The sequence below is a fragment of the Macrotis lagotis genome, chromosome 6 (genome assembly GCF_037893015.1).
Source record: "Macrotis lagotis isolate mMagLag1 chromosome 6, bilby.v1.9.chrom.fasta, whole genome shotgun sequence".
NCBI classification, from domain to species: domain Eukaryota; kingdom Metazoa; phylum Chordata; class Mammalia; order Peramelemorphia; family Peramelidae; genus Macrotis; species Macrotis lagotis.
The window spans coordinates 55,094,027-55,115,856 of NC_133663.1; the positions used below are offsets into that span (position 1 = coordinate 55,094,027).

A 21,830-nucleotide genomic window follows, 5' to 3' on the forward strand; every position below is an offset into this window, starting at 1 on the left:
TGGCTTCCAGCAGCAGCTGCTGCTACTGTACATCTGTGCAAACCACCACAAGTCACACAGACATGAGCTATGTGAACTCACTTCAAATTAAGCGTGAGCAGGTTGTACTACTTGGGCTTGGTGTCTCCTAGAGATATGGAGAATGCAGGTGAAATGGGTAGAGGGTAAAGCAGAAAGCTGAATCAGCAAGAGTTGATGCTCACCTGAATAAAAACTTTAAAGATTCAAATAGAAGAAATTCTCCCTCTAAGACTCAGCTCCTACCCCTTACACATTTTTGGATCCTCATGCAATTGTTAACCCCCACCTTCCCCCATTATCTTGTATTTTACTTTTCTATACTTTGTATTATTTACATGTAAACATTATACAACAGCATACAGCTTGTATGCACATAAATAATACAAAGTATTCAGTTTCTCTTTGTATCCTCAATGCTTAGCATGGGTACCTTCCTAGACATAATTATGTTTAATGAATGCTGGGATAGTTAATTGCTCTCAAATTTGCTATCCCTTTCCTGTTTTCCCACAGATTCAGTCACCTGCCTTTTTTGAGTCCTCTCTCTCTCGGCTAAAAAAAAAAAAAAAAAAAAAAAGCAACCAGAATCAAGATCTGGATTTAAATGATCAAATTTACCTTCCGTCAAATAGAGGAATCTACCACTGGTAGGATGTCTCATTTAGAGCTCCATGCTCGAGCAGGTGTTGTGGAGACATTTTGTGATTCTACCACTTGCTATTTGCCTGCTCGCTAATTCTAACCCCTACAGAGCGGCTGCGCTGGGAGAAAAATAGCAAAAGGCTATTTATAGAAGTGTGGAGGCTGGTGCCTAATGCTGGTCCTAAAGGCGGCCTCCAGCAAGATAAGGGGAAAGACATCCTTGCTAGCGGGGCATCGCCAAGACTGTCGGGGAGCAAAGACAGAGTGGGGGATTTCAAGATTGGTCACACCACAGAAAATATTCTGATTTTTGTCGGGGGCACGGGGGAGAAAGGGGGTTTGGATAGGTCAAGAGTTGTGATTCCATCAGCATGAGAAACTCCAGGTGTGGAAAGTCCCTCCATAACCAAAGACCAGTAACCTTTCTATATCTGGATCTCAGAATTAGTTGCCACAGGCAGGTTATGATTTGCCTTCAGTAACACAGCTGAAGTAGAATTTGAACCTAAGTCTTTCTGATTCCAATGCTCACAATTATTATGCTATGTTGCCTTTGGCTATAACTAATAAAGGGCACAGACATTTCTATGATTTTAACAGGTCTGTAATGCAGAATTGCTAAATGAGGTTAAACAGTTATATATGTGTATTTGTATGTGTGTGGTATATGTAGACAAATAGTGTATGTGAGTATATATGGGTGGGGCACACATGTAAGCCAACAACACCTTTCTTGTCTCTCATTATTCTGGAAACTTAATTATGTCCACTTTTTTAAAGGACACCTGAATGACCCAAATGCAATTTCAATATTGAAATCAACTTTATCTGTGAAAAATAGTACTGGACCAGGGCACAAAAGAATGAGCCAGTAGACAGGGAACCAGGGCAGGGAAACAGCGAAACATGAGAAATATATATGTTTTAGGTATGTATGAACAAACAAACAAACATAATGGCAAAATATTATTTCAATTTATGGAGCAAAGAAAAAGACAAGTTTGCTGATTTTTAAAACATGTTCAGAAATAAAAACCTTCTTTGTGAAAGTGAAAATGTACATCAGCTTCAAATAAAGCATGCTATTTTCATCCTGGTGCCTGCACAGATGTGACTTGATGTTCTCATACTGTATCTGCTTGCTGTGCAGCTGGTAGCAAAAACACAATTGTATTTTTGGCCCTGTTTCTAAAGCATGCTTACTATCATTTAATATCATTTGTATTCACTTCCAACTATGACAAAGTTCTCCTTCCCTCCTTCCTATCTCCTGTCCCCACCTCCTATATAAATGGGTCTATGGTCCTTCATTTAAGTCTTTATAAGAAGCCTTGGGCTCTTCAGACTAAAACATTAAGGGTCAATTGTGGAAGAGGAAAAAAAGAGGAGTGGAAAACTGCTCTGACAGGAAAGACAAAGACCATGCCATCGGTCTGAAACGAAGCTGAATAGTATTTGGCTAGATTGGTTTAAGAATTTATCCAACAAGTTAGAACATTCAAAACCTGAATTTTGACTTGCCTGATCTGGTTTTAAAAAAGTGGGGAATAACTCCTCAAGCCCCAAGCCTGGGTCTACATTCCATTTGCTTACCCCCTTCTTTTTCTTTAAAATGGTACCACTTCTATCTTATTCCAATCCATCAATAGTACTCCAATTCTCTATGGTCTTTCAGAGATCACTGTTGGGAGGTAGTTTGCCACACTCACCATTTTTTTCCAGGACCCAGGAATCTCCCTGGTCTGGGCTGCATGACTTGAATTCCTCAGTGATAGACAGCTAAAGACTCTCTTACTTATCTTGGCTTGCAATGACTTTAACTTCTAACCATTTTTTTTGTGTGTATGTGCTGTCTTTTCCAGTCCAAGGGCCAAAAGAATCAAAATAAGATTTGAGAAGCTCTCCCATCATCTGTTATCATCATCCCATCTATTCCAAGCAGTGTTGTTATCTCTTTTGTGATCCTTTTCTTTTCCTCAGCATTTGCTGCCAAAGTCTCATCTTTTCATCATCCTCAGATTTCCTTGCCAGGCTCAATTTAAGCTTTTTTGGTGCCATCTTTTGTAAGCCTTTAAAAAAATCTTAGTTTTCAAGTTCCCCCATATTCATATTGATCTTTGTATAAGGGTCCTCTTTTCTTCCTCATTAGAATTATATTTTACATCTTCAGAACTGTACTTCTCATGTCCCCTAGTCTAACTTTCCCTGTACAATATAAGACTATGAGATTTTCCCCTATTGGTATGGTACTCATCTTCTCAGTCAGCCCTTTAAACATTCCCAAAATCTGGGGTGCAGGTCAGATTATCCTCAGCTTTTTTCTTTTCTAAAACAAATTTTAAGGTGACATGTTCTTTTTCTTCTAATGTTGCCATCCTTTCCATCCTAGGAGTCAGTTTTTTTTTCATGTTCAGAATCAGATTCAAAAATAAAAGTTCCATTTGAGTATCCCTTTTATCTTTTGAAAGATGAAATTATTACAAAGTAAAAAGGATAAAAAAAAACAATATTAGCTGTTTTGATTTGGGCAAAGGATTTGGATTCTATCAGATATCCAGATAATCAAAGTCCTCTATCAATATTATATCCCTCTTCATTTATTATCCTTTTCTATTTGTAGTGATCTCTGAGGAAAATATAGTTTCTTCCTCCATTGAATTGTCACCTAAATGCTCTCCATCAAGCATCTTTTCTCCTTTTGGCTCTTGGATTAACTAACAACATGAAATCTTTTTTGTGTTCAATTCTATTAACAGATACTTTATATCTAATATGTTATTTTTAAGTAAGGGTAAATAGATCCTTTTAAGGCCAAATTTCAATTATAGATTCCATTCTATCAAATTTCAGTGACACCTATAAGCTCAAATAAGGTCAGGATCTTGCTTGTCAAGTTTCTTACACTTTCTATATTTGTGTTATAATGGGAAAGAACAATAATCAATGTCTTGAATACTTTGATTTGTAATAATTTATCAACAATCACTTTAATAGGAGAAGTAATTGTGTGATTTTTTAATAAGAGTACAGCCCTGGGTGAAAATCTACAAATAAATGTGAATTCTGTATTTCATGGTCTCAAATTATACTGGGCAGACTGCACACTACCATCTTTGTTTCTTTACTAAAGATTGATTTCTTTGATCCAGAAGGGTTCCCAGTTTATACAATGATTAGAAATCATTGGTTTTTTGTTGGTGTTTTTCTTTTCTGTAGGCTTCTAGACATTTCTTCTCCTTTCTTATTTCCAGACTGTATTTAGTCTCTGATTTGGTGGATATACACAGTTCTAGTCCATTGCCCTTCTTTTCAATTTAAAAACCTTTGGCTTAGATTTATGACTCTAGTAAATATCCTTACCAAGTCCTCATTCATTTTGCTCTCTCTGCAGCCTTTGACATTGTTGATCACTCTTCTCCTTGATACTCTCTTCTCTAGTTTTTGGGAAACTGTGTTCTCCTGGTTCTCTTCCGACTTATGATTGTTTGCTTCTTTTTATTTTCCTTTACTAGATCATCATTTATATTACTCTCCCTAAATGTGGGCATTCCCCATGGTTCTGTTCTGGGTCCCTTACCTCTTAGCCCTATATATTCTCTCCCTTAGTAAACTAATCAGATTCCATATCTTAATTATTATTTTTATATCCAGTCCCAGTCACTCCATTGAGTCTCAATCTCACATAAATATGATATATTAGAAATTTCAAATTGGATGGTTGAAAACATCTTAAAACTCAACAAGTCTAAAATAACTCATTATCTTTCCCCATAAATCCTCTTTTCTTCCAAATTTACCTAATTTTGTTGAAGACACCATACTTTTTCCAACATCATGTCATAATCTTAGCATTTTATGGATTCCTCATTCTATTTCACTCCACATATTTAATCAGTTGCCAAATTTGGCCACTTCTGCCTCTACAACATCTCTAACCTCTGAACCCTTCTCTGTACTCACAAAGCCACCATTTTAGTTCACTGCCTCTTACCTAAATTACTGAAATAGCTTTCCAAGTGGTCTCCCTCACTCAAGTCTCCCCTACACATTACTGCCCAAATGATTTTCTATAATGCAGGTCTGACCATGTGACCAATAATTTCAGGGGCTTCCTACTTTAGGATAAAAATCTAAACTACTCTGTTTAGCTTTTAAAGCTCAATTATGATATAGTCCTAATCTTTCTACCCTCACTGGATATGATACCTGCCACCCACTATTGTCTGCCATTCTATAATGCACTCCTTCTGCCTCCACCTCATTGAGCTTCTCTTTTCTTTTAAGATGTATCACCTTGGGTACCATCTTCTGTAAGAAGTCTTTTCCTGATTTCCCCAACTACCTTGTATATATTATCTTTCCCAATAGAAGGTAACATGGTTTTATACCCAAGTCCCAATAGAAGGTAACATGGTTTTATACCCAGGTCCCCAGCACCATATCCTTGTACATAGCTTATTGCTATTGAGTCATTTTCCAGGTGTGTCTGACTATGACCCTATATGGGGTTTTCTTGGCAAAAATACTGGAGCAGTAATCTATCTCCACTCAAGCATCATTTTTAGATGATGAAACTGAGGCAAACAGGATTAATTGACTTGCCCAGGATTACAAAGTTAGTAAAGTTCTGAGGTCAGATTTGAATTTAGGAGATAAATCTTCCTATTTCTAAACCCAGAGCTCTATTCTCTGCACTACCCTACTGCCATTGAATATAGTAGATACTAAATACTTATTAATTGGTAGGTTGATATACTTTCTATTTTCACAAATAATTTATATCCTCTGCCTTAAGTAAAATTAGCTAAAAGAAATTTATATTTGTACAAATATACTTATTTCCTAGGTCTTGTATTTCAGGGAGTAAGGCTCAAGTTAACACTTTCATTAAATAATAATGAGAGAAAGCTTACCTTATATAAAAATGACTTTAGGGGAACACAAGTGTGAATTAAATACAATCCATGATTTGCAAACTGTTCTTCTTTTATGTACCATTCACTTAAGTCTTTTGAAATGATACTTTCTTGCCTATTTAGTCATAAAGATAATTCTAAACCATTTCTTTTTTCACTTCTTACCTCATTTTATACTATTAGTTTTACCAGCAAATGGATGGAAAAATTGAGATTCAACTCAAATTAACTAATTTTTCATTTTAGCATCTTTGGTCAAGATTTAACTTGATAGGGAAGGAGGTCATAAATATTTCCTAAGGTGGAATTTTTAGATTATCTAAGAATTTTTGTCATTCATTTAATAAAACAAATTTTAGAGGGTCCACCCTTTGTATGAGATGGATAAACAATGAAATGAAAATACACTTTACATTTAATGTATCCCTCTTTTCTCAATGTATTTAAAAACAAATGTGACTAGGCTAGTGCCCATTTCACATAATTACTTATTCTAACCTAATGAAATTTTCTTTCTCTTGTTATTTCTTTGCCTATAACAATGAAGGAAGAGAGATACCAAGAGTTTTTCCTTCTCTTCCTCTCCTACTCATAACAGCCTTGCATAAAACTTTTATATATCAGACATTCAATAAACATTTGGAAGAATGAATCAAAAGTTCTTCCCCCAAAGCAGCTTTTCATAGAAGTATAGATTATTAGAGCTAGAAGGAACTCTAAAGATAATTTAGTCCATTTTAAAGATGAGGAAATTGAAGTTCAGAGATGAATGACTTAACTAATGTATAACTACTTAGTGGCAAAGTTGGGCCTTAAATCCCTCTACTGACATTTAATCCAGAATTGTTGCCACCATATTATTTCCTCCCCCCACATGTCCACCCTGCCACAGACTATACTTATTTCTCTCAAGTTTGAATAGTGCAGAAGTGGAAAAAAATTTCAACATATAACCTTTTATATCAAGAATCAAATGAAATATTAATTTGATTTAATTTGTTTATATGATATCTAAACATTTGAGTTGAAAAGTTTTAGAAAACAAATTTGGTCAAGTTTATATTGGCTCACTAGCCTTTTTTAGTTGTTAAATGTTATTTAGGTCAAGGTTTAATAAAATAAAATTTGGGTCCTGCAAATTTGTCGCATTTACTCTGGATTTTTTTTGTCCTTGTTCTAAAATTGTTGCAATTGCTATATCATTTAACTGTCATTCTCTTATCTTCAATTTCAAGGCATCCTTGTTCTTTTGATTCAGTTTTGTTCTTTTCCACAGTGATAATTTTATATTATAGTAACAAAGAAAAACTTTTTAAAAATTCCCATCATCCTCTTCCAACCCTCTGTTTTCCTTTTTCTTCAAAATATCATTACCAGTAATCTGGTGTTTGGTAGCATAAATAATGTTAGAAATATGGTAGGATTGAGTAAGAAATTGGAGACTGTCCAGCAAAAAAGAGAGGCCAGAGCTAAGAGGGGTTGGAGGATACTATTGAACATCTAATGAGGCAAGATTAAATTAGAGCGAAGCAGAATATGTTCAGAGAAAACTAAATTCTGTTCATGCTGACCTTTTAAGATGGAAAATTGGGAAGAAAATATATGTACAAGTCGATGCAAAGTATCAGATAAATGAGGAATTGTAGGTGAGAATGCAAGGGGTGACTCAGGGTAAATGATACTTTACATAGTGGGCAACTATGAGTATTTTGGGGAGGGGGGTATAGTTTTTCCTTTGTGAGAGGGGAGAGTCTTCTTCTCTTAGTAGCTATACCATCCCTATGCTTTAGCTATAGTGGTATTGGGCTGCATCTGCATTGGGCTGCCAGCACCAAGGTCCACTGCGATGGGGACTTTCTGGACAGAGTCTATCTTCCCCCTAACCCTCATGAGGTATGAATAATCACTTCTCCCTTACTATCTATACCTGTGCTCAGTCATATTAAATCTTCATGATCCCATTTGGAGTTTTCATGGCAAAGATAATGGAGCGGTTTGCCATTTTCTTTCTCCAGCTCATTTTTACAGATAAGGAAACTGAGACAAAACAGGGTTAAGCGACTTGTTAGGTGTCACACAATTAGTGTCTGAGGTCAGACTTAAACTCAGGAAGATGAATCCTCCTGGCTAAAGACCACTGCACCACCTATTGCTCAGGTACAACCACCACTGCAAATTCAGTGTGTCCCAGACAAAGTTATAACTAATTGTCACTGATTGAAACCACCCACTTCTGTGCATATTATAAATGTATGGAAATATAGAAAGATGAAAAGTAACCAATAAGTGCAAAGTTGATAGTTTATGATCATAAAAATATGAGACTTCTTTTTCAAAGGAGGAACCTTATGCCTTAAAAATTATCCTTGATCTAGCTGAATTGGGAAAGAAGATGCTTTTGTTCTTGTAAAAGCAGAATGGGATATGGGGAGATCCAATAGGACTTTCAATCTTAAGAATAGCATCTAAACATTAACTCTAGTCACCCTGATTATCACAAACTCATATATTGTTCCTTCTGTTTTAATATAAACAAGAAAAGAAAAAAGACCTTTCTTATATGCTTAAAATCTCATTAAAGCATCAAATGTAGGCATCAAAACCCACAAAGGCTATTATTTTCATGTTGTATAAAAACAAGAATGATATTTGCTGATCTGCTTCACAAAAGTGTTGAAGACAAATTAGTGAAAAATATGGTACTTTGATGGATCAGAAAAAGAAACTCTCATAGCACAAAAAAATCATTTTTTTTAAAAACAGTTCCTCTTCATCTTATTTGACTTGCTTGTTTTTAAGAATTGTAACAGTTTATCTTTACATATCCCTTAAATGCTAACAAATATTTTTTCAAATACATTAATTTATGTTGATATTGTAAAATAGTGGCTATTGTTTGGGTACTCTTAATGTCCACAAGGTGTGCTTATCTTTACATATCCCTTAAAGGCTAATGAATAACTTTTCAAATACATTAATTTATGTTGATATTATAAAATAGTGGCTATTATTTGGGTACTCTTAATGTCCACAAGGTGGTGCTGAATTCACAAAAAAGATGGGATCACAGATTTAGAATGGGATGGTGACCTTAGAGGTCACCTAATCTATACTCTCCATTTAGTGATATCATCAGCTCCCATAGATTCCTTCCAATCTCTAGGCAGATGATTCTCAATGAAATGCTTCTATGAAAAGTTGTCTTGGAAAACGAACTTCTCTTTCATTCTTTGGGGAAGAAAAAGATTCTAACTTTCTGCTCTCACACAATTCCAGTTCATTTTCTGAGCTCTAATCACACATTTTGAACTGCCTATTAGATATTTCTAATCAGAGGGGTGGCTAGGTGGCACAGTGGATAGAGCACCGGCCCTGGAGTCAGGAGTACCTGGGTTCAAATCCGGTCTCAAACACTTAATAATTACCTAGCTGTGTGTCCTTGGGCAAGCCACTTAACCCCATTGCCTAGCAAAAATAAATAAATAAATAAATAAAATTTTTTATATATATATATATATATACATATATATATATATGTATATATATGTATGTATTTCTAATCAGATTTCCCATAGGCATCTCAAGCCCAACATATCCAAAGGAGAACTCATCTTTTCTCCTCAAATGTTTCCTCTTTCAAACTGGCTCTATTAACAATTGATGGCATCACCATCCTTCCATTCACATAGTTTCTCAACCTCACTAGCTCTCCGTATCTAATCTGTTGCCAAATTTTCTTATTTCTACCTTTTTAACAACTCATGTAAACATCTCCTTCTCTCTACTCATACAGTCACTATTCTTAGATCAGCTTCTGATCATTTTTCACCTAAAGTCTTGCAATAGCCCAACTGGTTTTTCTACTTCAAGTGTCTCCTCATTCTAGTCTAATCTCTAAAAAACTGCCCAAGTGATTTTCCTAATGCACAGATCTCACCATGTCATCCCCCAGCAATCTCTCTCTCTCCCTCTCTCTCTCTCTCTCTCTTCACTTCCACCACTTGATATTCCTAGCTTTCATAAAGACTTAGTTCAAACTCCACCTTCTTTTGCTTACAATTATCCACTGTTGAGTCTTCTCTGAAAAGATTACTGTCTACCTGTTCTATATGAATCTTGTATGTACAGAAGTTATTTACATATTCTTTTATTAGAAAGTAAGTTCCTTGAGGACAAATTGTTATTTTTTGCCTTTTTTTCTATCCCATTAACTAGTATAGTGTAAACACAAAGCAATTGCTTAATAAATGCTTACTGATTGACCATCCAACCCCTCACTTTATAGAAGAGGAAACTAAGGCCCAGAGTGGTCAAGAAAAGCCGGCATATGAATGAAGAGTCTTTGCTTTCATCTCACTTAAAAATCAAATCTTTGGTCATAGGGAAGTGGAAAAGTTATAGGGCTTTAGGAGTAGCAGTGATGCACAGGTCTATATAATAGACCTGTGATACATAGATGCATCTCAACTCTTTTTAAGGAGGATCTGGTTGCCAAAGTTATCAAAGGAACCTTACTGTAGCCCAGCTGTAGTCTCATCTCTGAGGTATACCTGTGACACAAAAACTAAGGACTCCATTATAAAGGAGATGATAGTGAAGACAGCATATATTCTATTGGATTGTAAACCTCTTCAGCAGAGAGATCTTAGTAACCCTTCCACTGACCTCTACACACAATAATCACTTAATATTTGTTGTTGCTAGGGTTGTGAAGAATAGACCGCCATTTCAAAGTATTCTTTATAGATTATCTTTAGACCATAGATTATATAAATCAGAAATGCCCAGAAATAAATGATATCTGAGTCTCATTTGCATTTCAGAATTATCTAGGAGTAATAGTCTTTACTAAAAATGTGCTGGTAAATGTTTAACAACTGGCACCTTCCCCCCGCCCCAAATACAGATGACATACTTTAAAGTTATATTTTTCCATTACTTTTTTTTTTAGGTTTTTGCAAGGCAATGGGGTTAAAGTGACTTGCCCAAGGCCACACAGCTAGGTAATTATTAAGTGTCTGTGTATGGATTTGAACTCAGGTCCTCCTTACTCCAGGGCCAGTGCTATAGCCACTGCGTCACCTAGCCACACCCATTACTTTCCAGTAAACCAAGCTCCAATTGCCATTTTCCAAGTTGTAAATTGTCACGCTGAAAATTTAACAACCAGTTTTGTTAGCTCAAGAGCTGGCTCTAACATTTCCCTAACTTTCTACTCTCACACAATTTATAGCCAGTTTAGTAGGAGAATAAGAATTACAGATAGAAAAAACCATACAGTAACATATGGGAATACAGATTCCTAGCTAGAAGTAATTTTAGAGGATAAAACATCTAAGCCCCCATCTTACAGGTGAGAGAGTGAAAAGGTAAAGAAATGAAATGACTTTCCTAATGTTACACAGAGAGTAAATGATAGAACTGGGATTCAAACCCAGAACCTCTAATTCCATAGCCAGGATTGTTTGCACTGGGCCATTCAAGGTTCTAATTACATCACTAAATACAAGAATCAGCCCTGCATGACAACTTGTCAGAGTTTATATAACAAAATGCTATGTGAAGAGTGAAAGCTTGATTTTGTAACTGTCTTTGGTGATTCTAAACAGCACCAGAAACCTCTTAATGGGTCACGTATCTAAGGTCACATTGGAACTCTGATCTTCCTGACTCTAGGTCCAGCATTCTCTCCACCATGCCACCCATCTACACTCAAAGACCAATAACCATTTAAATTGCTAAATTTCCTTTTCTTAGTCTTCATCTTTACCTCTCTTTCTGAAGCATTTAGCAATTGAATATCCATTCCTTCTGGATACCATTTTCTCTATAGCGTTACAAATCTGTAAAATTAGGTCTTTTACTTCTACCAGACTGAACAATCCTTGGTTCCCTTCCCTAGTTTATTGTCCTCCTCCTACTTTGTAAGGGAGAGTAGCCTACAAGGCTCTGTGGACCCTCTCTTCCTAAGTGATCTCATCTGGTGCATTGGGAGGCTCAGAAGATAATGAAGGCTTAACTGCCACAAATCAGTTATCACCTCTGGACAGATAACATACAAATTTATATATCCAATTCTCATCTCTCCCATGAACTTCAGTTCCACATTCCTAGACACTGCTGGACATTCCACCAGTACCTCAAATTCAAATGATCATCTTTCCTTATAAATCTGTGGTTTTTCCAAACTTTCCTATTTATGTAGTTGGCATTACCAATTCTATCATTCTCCCTTTCTCTCTCTGCTGGAAACCTCTAAGTAGTCTTTGACTCTTCTTTCTCTTTCACACCTACCTACCCCCCCCCCAATATTTATTCTACTGTCATGGCCTGTCAATTTTACCTTTACAATATTGTTCATAGCTCTCCTCTTCTTTCCACTCTGGTACAAAGATGCTTTCATCACTTTTTACCTGAACTATTGTCATAGTTTTCTAATTAGTTTCTCTTCTTCAAATCTTTCCTCGATCCTTCATAAGACTTCTGAAACAATATTCCTAACTAAGGTGGCAGAGTGTAATACTTGGAGTCATGAAGACCTGAGCTCAAATCCTGATATAGGTATTTGCTGAAGTTGAACTGCTAGCTATTTTCCAAATTGACATGTTATCTCCAACAATTCTATATATTTCCTACTTTTAGTATACTTCTTTTTTCAAGACTCAGCTGGAGTGTTCTTTCCATACTAACATTTTCCCAAGGCACACTGTCTAGATCTCTACCATGCTGTATCACTTCCTTCCTCTAATTGTATTTAAATGAGTACATATCATATATTACCCTATAGACTATAAACTCTTTGAGGTAGATTTGAAAAAAATATCAAATCTTTGTATTATCAGGAGACCATAAGGTTGTTGTTATGACTTGGATTCAGAAAGATTTTGACATTAGCTATACAATGCTGGACAAGTCATTTGATACGTAACATAAATCATAGATAGGTTGCTATTTGCCTTGATAGAAGTTCCCATGCAGATTGTTATAAATCTTTTGTATATTATTTCTATATATATGTTTCTATTCCCAGTGCCCAACACTGTGTTTCATTCATAAAAGATGGTTAATAAAAGTTTATTGTATTGGAAGTTTCTCAGCAAAATAGCTGAGTAATTTGTGTCTAGGCCAATTCTTCTTCATCGTCATTATTGCCACAAAATAGCAATATATCAATAGATAGAGATGGCTAGATGTAGATATAGATAAAATAACAAAAAAGGAAAGGGAAGATATTATAATAGAAAATTCTCATAGGAAAACCAATAGATTGAAGAAAGAAGTAAATAAAGTCCAACAGGGTGAATAAATACAATGGAGTAAATAAAAATGAGAAAAAAATCTTCAGAAAGAAGAACTGCTGTTACAATATAATAACTATAAGTCAACTCCCCAAAATGGAAAAGTACCCTTCCTCTTTTAAATTCTTTTATCGAGCTCATAAGCCACATTACAAGAGATAAGCAAGAAGACAAATAAGGGAATCCCTGCTTAGAACAAATATTGTAACATTTTAACAAAATTTTCAATTTTCTTAAAAAGATAAAGACAAAGGCAGAACATAAAAATAAACCAAGAGAAAATGCCAAAGCAAATTAAAAAGACAGCAAAATAATAAAAACAAGTTAGCATTTATATAACACTCTAAGGTTTACAAAACACTTTACTATGTTATCTCAGATTTAATAATATTGTTATTATCCCCATTTTATACACAAGAAAACTTTGGATGACAGAGTTTAAGTGACTTATCCAGGACTATATGCGTAGTAAGTATTTGAGGTAGGTGTCAAAATGAGGTCTTCCTGACTACAAATCTAGCAGTCTACCTCCAACACTATGTAATGGTACCTGAGTTCTATATAAAATTGAGTACTGAACTTCAGTATAGCACTTAAGATGATAATCTAAGAATTAATGATTTTCTACAAAAAATTATAACAGAGTCATAGTGTAATATTCTAGGAACTTCCCCCTCCTTGGGTCCTTGCAAAAGGCCCAAAATTAGAATTGGCAAAGTACAGATAGCTAGAATCCATGGGATATTATAAAGAGGAACCCCAAGTTTAACTCATTTGGAAATCTTGCTACTTGGTTCCAGAGACTCACAACATTGCAGTTGTTTTGTTTTGTTTTTTTTGCAAAGTAATGGGCTTAAGTGATTTGCCCAAGGTCACAAAGCTAATAAGTGTGTCTGAGGCTGGATTTGAACTCAGGTCATCCTGACTCTAGGGCCAGTGCTCTATCCACTGTGCCACCTAGCTACCCAGACAAAGCAATATCTTAAAAGCTACCTGGTCAAAGTAATTCACATTTTTAAAAACATCAATCTAAATCATGCAGAATTGCTCATCAAATAAGAAGGAACTAGAACATGATATACCAATACAGTGAAAATAAACCACTATCACACGTCTATACACTAAACATACTACATTGTGAGGGAAATATATATATATATATATATATATATATATATATATATAAATTTTTGTTCTATTTGGCCCTTCAAGGGCATAACTTGGAACAATGGGCAGGAATTGCAAAGAGGTTAATTTAACCTTTAGGTGAAGGTGAAATTTCTAACAATTAGAGTTATATAAATGTAGAATAGGCTACCTGAGGATACCACTAGTTTCCTTTCATTTGAAGTCTTTAAGCAAAGGCTGAATAATCATTTTTCAGGTATGTTGCAGAGATATATTTTACAGGTATAAAGTGAACTAAATGGTATACTAAGTCCTGGAAAGTGTAAAGATAGTATTTTAGTAAAAATAAAATGTAGGAATCTAGCTCTGCTGGGAAGAGGAGCATATGATTTTTTAATGTGAAGACAGAATTCTCTTATGCAAGATGAACCTTGTGATAATTTTTTTAAAAAAAACTAGCAATATAACATGGACAGAGGGGGAAATATACCTAACAGTTATAAGTCATAAATGTCAATGGAATAAATTCACTAATAAAATGACTCAATATTCTAGCTCTAGCTTCTCTATCTCTAATCAATTACTTCAGCTTTTACCTTGAGGCACTTGACTGATGATTAGTGAGTGTTCTCTATATCAGGTCCAGACAGAGAGAGCCATCATCTCCATGCAATGAGCACCCTTCTGGCTCATTTCAAGCTGGTAATGATGTTTAGATCAAATCAATTTTGCCATTCCTAATAATAGATCAATCTGTTGTCAATCAGTTTTCTGAAGGTTCTTTCTGCTCTTGATTTCACACCAAAATAATTCCAATCCAAAATATCCCTCCCTTTCTTTCATTTCCCTACATGTGTACTCTTCCTCTATGAGGATGCAAGTCCCTTGAGGTCAAGAAATCTTAATCTCTTTATCCCTTAGTACAGTTTCTGGCCCTATAAAAAGTGTTTCATTAACGATTTTCCATTTATTATTACTACAATGGCTCTATAATCTTGCCAACCTAGATATTCCCTGCAATAATGTAGATACACTTCAGTACCCTGCTTGCCTATTCTTGCTAACTCTTGTCTGTGTCCTTAAAGAAGTTTGCCACAAGGCACTCATCCAATATGCTGGGAGCTCTTGTTTCATTCTGTTTATAATGTAGTGATCATGTGAACTATCCATCATTCTCCCTATGTACCTTGCCCATATTTTTAAATTTTTAATTTTTATTGATATTTCATTTTCATCCCCCTTCATTTCTGAATACCTGTTCCATCCCTTAACCAGCAAGTCATTCCTTGCTACAATTTTAAGAGATTAAAAAGCAGTTAATAAAAAACAACAAATTAGCTGATAGTTGATGCAGTATTCTAAATCCACAGTTCCAAACCTCTGCAAAAAAAAAAAAGAAGAAAAAAAAAGAGGGAGATACATTTTTACCATCTCATCTTAAGATGATCTCCAAGGTACATTTTAGCTCTAGTTCTATGGCTCTTTTGTTCTCTGTGATCAAGGTAGGACATTATAATTACTCAGTACTTAATTCTGGTTTTATATTCTTTGAATTTTCATCATTATAATCATTGTGTATGTTTTTCCCTGGCTCTACTTACTTTACTTTGCCTAAGTTCATATAAATTTTCCTATGCTTCTTTGAATTCTTTACAGTCACAGTTTCTCATGGTGCTGTATAGTATTTCACTATATTCATGTACCAGAATTTGTTTAGCCATTCTTCAACTGATGAAAGCCTCCATATTTTTAGTTATACATGTCCAATGACACTTTGTGTGTGTGTGTGTGTGTGTATGTGTGTGTGTATCTACACCCACATCTTTTAATTCTTTTACTGTATGTACTGCAGCTTCCTAACATGCACCCCGTTCACTGCATTTTAGGTGATCTTTAATTTTAGTCTAGAGAGAGACTGATTTGTTTCATGACTTGAAGTCATAAAACATTAGCAGAAGAACACTGGTTTTAAATATGTAGGTTTTAGTGACAGGGATAAATCTGAGATTATGCCATTTTCCAAAGGCAATCCAATTTCTCACCTCCTCCTGTTCAACTGTCATACTTAAGCTATTTTATTTTATCTAAGAAATGCTTTTTTAGATTGTATAAATATTCATATACATATATATGTATACACACACATATATAAACATACTTATACATCCCAAATAATGATGATTAGTATTTATAAAGCACTTCAATTTTTGCAAAGCTCTTTGCAATCATCTCCTTTGATCTTTTCAATAGCCCTAAAAAGTAGGTGATATTAGGGATGGCTAGGTGGTGCAGTGTATAGAGCACTGGCCCTGGAGTCAGGAGTACCTGAATTCAAATCCTGCCTCAGACAATAATTACCTAGACGTGTGTGGCCTTGGGCAAGTCACTTAACCCCATTTGCCTTGCAAAAAGCTAAAAGTAGGTGATCTTATCAATTTTATAGGTGAGAAAATTTGAGATTGAAAGAAGTTAAGTAATTTGCAAATAAATTCTGGATTTGAACTCAGGTCTTCCTGACTTCAGGTCAAACAATGTACTACCTAGCTACCTAACTAGGAGAGCTCTATATGTTGTCTAAACTATATTATATTATTGGAATGGGCAAAAGACATTTTTTATAAACTTGGTTTTTCCAATAAAATAGTAAAGTCAGACTTGTTTATTTATAGATATCATTTACAGAGATTTACTTTTAGCCCCAGGAAAATTCAATCAGCTCCATGTCATCTGCAAACAAGAACATCTATAAGGAATCTTCCCTTAACTTGGACTTGACACTGGATTTCCTTTATGGAAATACAAATATCTTTAGCAAACAGTTCTTTATTTTATACTTTTTCTCACACTAATGATTAGAGGACTGGGCAACAAGGAGGCATAGAGGGTAGTGTGTTGCACCTGGAGTCAGGAAGACTCACCTTCCTAAGTTCAAATCTGGCTTCAGACACTTACTAGCTATGTGACCCTGGGCAAGTCACTTAACTTTGTTTTCCTCATTTTCCTCATCTCTACAATAAGCTGGAGAAGAAAATGGCAAACCATTCCAGTACCTCCAGTACCATGATCCAAAATGAGACCATGAAGAGTTGGACTTGACTGAAAAATGACTTAACAAGGAGGACTGAACAAGATTGTCTCTAGTATACCCTAGAAGGAATCTTGCATATTTAGATAAGGTTTATAGGAGACATCTTAGGCAATGAAGGCAGTATTTTGTTTTGCTTAATCAGATGCTTTTTCATAGTAAAATAATTGCAGAATCTTGTATTGTTTTCATTTTTTGAGTCAATTGTATGGTAATGAAAGTGTGGTCTACTGCCCTATATTATTTGTGAAGGCTTACCTATCACTATCTAATTCTCTCATAAATGATGCATTCAAAACATCATAGATCACAAGAGAATAGATTTTAGAGGTGGGAGGGACTTTAGAGGCCAAAATAATATCACAAAAAGTCATCTGAATGATAAAGTAGAGTTATTGATATTTTCTCAGTTACACTAGAGATAATCTCTAGACGTCTTGTGCATTCCTTCAGATACCCTGAAAACATAACCCTTAATGCCTTCAAAACTGTCCCATCGCCAACACCAAGCTTCTCTCTATTGGTTTGGTATAGTCGTCCCCCCATTTTTGTTCTCTTGAATGTCCTTCTAGATCCTCAAGAAACATATTTGGGACATTAGAGCCAAATGTAGTGGCTCTACTGTATCATATAGTGAAAATAGTTTATTTTATATAGATATAGTTTCCATCTTTCTTCTGGATATAATTTTTCCTCTTTCATCCTAAAATACCCTCAGAATGATCTGGCTTAATTGGATCTTCCACCAAATTTTCTATAAACTATTTTTTTAACTTCTTGTTTCTCTCTACATTCTGGTATTATATTGCTTATAATATTTGATCATCTTCTCTAATATTCAATGAGCAAATTTATATTCTAACCTAGCTTATCCTGGTTGCCATCACTCTCCACTTGACAACTAGATCAAGTGTTTTCTGACTAAGGCAGTTTTTAAGTTCTTTTGATCTCCTTCTTATGGCAGATGTTTCACACAATTTAAACTTCTGTTTAACCAAAACCTTTTCTAAAAAATGTCAATATTCTTTCTTCCTTTGATTCCTTTCTTCATCAATAACTTGTTCAAAACAATTTTTATTCTTGTTTTTAACTTTGTTCTAAAAGTTATTTATTATGATGATAGCCTTCTTATTTGGGATTAATGCCAACATCAATTATAAGTTATTTCTTATCTGTTAAAATTAAATAAATTTCATTTTTGCTGACTTTATATACATATTTTTCTTTTGTTTATAGTTGCCTTGTCTAAAAAAATTAATCAGTTAAAAAAGTAAAAGGAAACTATGGGTAGATCTGAACCAGTTTAATTTTCCTTTGTATTTAAAGGAATAGAGACTTAATAGACTGAAATCTTCTTTGGGAAGAAATATCCATAATTTTTTGAGCATCTTGAGCTTGATCTGTGGTAAATGATTTTATTTGCCCAAATGTATTTACTGTTACCAATGAACTGTAGTAAATGAATCATTAGCATTTAAAATTCTTCACAACCTGGTCTCATCTTAATTTTTCCAGTCTTGTATTGAATTATTTCCATTCACACACGCACAATATAATGTGTGTGAATCAGGTCTATCAGACCTGATAATGTTCTCTCTTCTGACCTCTCTGCCACTTGAAATTCCAAGCTCCCATAAGCAGATCAAAAGAACTGAAAACTTCTGCTACAGTCAACTTCTCCTGCTCTCTTTCACTACCTACTACTTCCATTTTGTATCTGGTTTTTATGGTTTATATATCATCTAATTGTACATGTATATTTTTACACACATTTACACACGCGAATATATTGTTTCCCTTAATGTTCATTAAGGGTACAGATTGTTTCATTTTTGCATTTGTATGACCTAGGCCCTGAGATTCCAAAGCAATATGATTTACCAGTTTCATTTTCTTGGCAATATGGAACCTGATGTTCAATCTGATATCACACAAGTTCAAGGTATAAGAAAGACAAGAGAGTTCTTTCCTGCTAAGCACAGTTCTGTATGCATGCTCCATCCCACCAGCAAAATATAAGCTCTTTGTAGGCAGGAACTTTTTACCCGATATTTAGCCCAATGTCTTGCAAGTGACCAGTCTACAGGTGATGAATCTCTCCACACTTAGCTAGACTATCATTAAGAAAGAAAACATAGTTTATTCCTGGGATCATATTTAAGCCTTAAAAGTATCAAACAGGGGTGTCTAGGTGGCGCAGTGGACACAGCACCAGCCCTGGAGTTCAAATCCAGCCTCAGACACTTAATAATTATCTAGCTGTTTGCCTTGGGCAAGTGACTTAACCCCATTGCCTTGCAAAAACCTAAAAAAAAAAAAATAATCTTTGAGAACCCAGATCAACTCCATACCAAGATGAGGGGGAGTATAGCTTCTCTCTCTCTCTCTCTCTCTCTCTCTCTCTCTCTCTCTCTCTCTCTCTCTTTTAAAAATTTATTTATTTAAGGCAATGGAGCTAAGTGACTTGCCCAAGGTCACATAGCTAGGCAATTGTTAAGTGTCTGAGGCCACATTTGAACTCAGGTCCTCCTGACTCCAGAGTCAGTGCTCTATCCACTGTGCAACCTAGCTGCCCCCTCTTTTTCTGTCTCTTAAAAAAGGGGGATAATTAAGCATGTGATTTAAAAATCTAGAAAACCAACAAATTAAAACTCCTATAGCATGCTACATAAAGGAAATCCTCAAGAGAATCAATAAAATTTAAAAGAAAGAAAATGATAAATGATACAAAGGGCTTTTTTTTAAACACCAATAAAAAAGATATGTCAATTTTCTGTCTCCAAGAGAAATAAATTTTTTCCTTTATCATAAATGAAAAAGAGGAGATTCAGTGAAGCAGAAAAAAATACACATAAGTTGCTATACCCAAATATATGCCAACAAAATGGAAAACTTAAATGAAAATGGATGAAAAGCTACAAAACTATAAATTGAGCAAATTAACAAATCTAAACAACCCATTCTCAGAGAGAAATATAGAATAAGTCATAAAATACTTGCCAGGAAATTTTAAAAAACCCAAATACTTTCTTTATAAAGACTGACAGAATTCACTTCTCTTTTCTGTAAGAATTCACCTATATACCCAATATTAAACAAAAACCAAATATTTCCTGTACCAAATAGATCTCAAAAACAAAGAAATAAAGTACTTTATCTGACCAACTTTCACTAGACAAATATTATCTTGCTACCCAAACCATGGAGAGATAAAGATGGAAAAAAACCCAAATACTGACTAATATTGCTAGTGAATACTGCTTCAAATTTTTTAAATAAACCATTAGTAAAGACATTGCAGTGACAGATCAAAAAGCTATTCATTATTACCATGCTAGATTTTTACCAAAATCCAAGAACAGTTCACCATTAGGAAAACTGAATATAATTAACTAAAATATATTTCTTAGAAGGGAATTCAGAGGTATCAAATCCTATATCTTAATTATATAAATAAAACTGAGAACCAGAAAGGTTGAATAATTTGCTCAGGATTACACAGATAGCAAGCATCAAGATTTTTTAACTCAGATTCTCTGACTCCAGAACCTGTGTACTTTCTACAATACATTTTGTGACAAGTCATTTTATAAAAACAAATAGTATGATTGTATCAATGGATGAAGAAAAAGACCATTTAATGAGATAGAGTATTTATGTTAAAAACTGTAATAAACACAGAAACAAAAGGATCCTTTCTTAGATGAAAGAAAAAGATGTTTGATTTTATCAGATCTTAAAGGAGATTATACCACCATACATATAAAACTATATATGATACTAGATTTTTTTAAAAATAGAAAATACATGGACAATACATGTTAAACAAACATAATCAGTAATCTAGTCTTCCAAAAACTAGCTAAAAACTAGTTCAGTAAGAACAACTAGGAAAACTATGTAGCAGTGTTTTATGGAATAAAGATTTAGACTGCCAATTTGTAACATACATTATAATAAAAATGGAATGATAAAAGACTTGAACTTTTAAAATCATATCAATAAAAAAGTTAGACAAGCATAAATGACTAATATTTTCTCTCCTCCTACCTCTTGTTCCTCTCTCTCACTGTTTCTGTCTCCATCTCCCTTCCCTGTAACTCTTTCTTTTTTTTGCACATAGGAGAAAAAGTCATAACCAGAGTTGGAATAGAGAAGGAAATTATAAAATAGTTCAACAGTTGGGAATTTTGATAAAAAATTTTAAAGCTTTTGTACAAACAAAATCAATATAGGAAAGATAAAAAGAAAAATATAAACTTGGGGCAAAATACTTTATATGTCCTTAATAAAAGGATAATATCCAAATTTCACAGGGAATTAGCACATCTTTTAAGATTAAGAGCCATATCCCAACTGATGTACAAGGATCAAAGCTGAACAATAACTTTTTCAAACAAATTAAAAACCATCAAAAACCATATGATAAACCATTCAAAAATCACTAACAAAAAATATAAACAAAATCAACTTTGGATCGTCATCTTATTCCTAAATTGTTGAAGGAATTAAATATGGGAGGGATTATGGAAAGATAACCATGCTAAATCATTGCTCCAGAAGCTGAAGACTAATCCATGCTCTGAAAAATAGCTTGAAATTATGCAAAACAAGTGACTACACTGTTTATGCCACTTGACATGAAAATTCCACTACTCTGCTTCTGCCCCAGTTGGTTTAATGATAATAAGGAAAGATCCAACTGTACAAAAATACTCATAACATCACTGCTAGCATCAA

The 21,830-nt window shown here is 34.5% G+C and overlaps 1 protein-coding gene across 7 annotated transcripts in view; it reads right to left on the bottom strand.

Moving 5' to 3' along the window:
- The window catches only part of ZBTB38 (zinc finger and BTB domain containing 38), a 91,825-nt gene that overhangs the window by 18,215 nt on the left and 51,780 nt on the right, over window positions 1–21,830 (bottom strand). Inside the window, exon 1 of one of the 7 annotated variants that reach the window (XM_074191193.1) lies at window positions 640–14,022. The exons of the other annotated variants lie outside the window; for them this stretch is intronic. The gene's annotated coding sequence lies outside the window, so the exon portion shown is untranslated. Of the gene's footprint in view, window positions 1–639; window positions 14,023–21,830 lie in introns of those variants that run through there. 7 annotated transcript variants of the gene reach the window in all.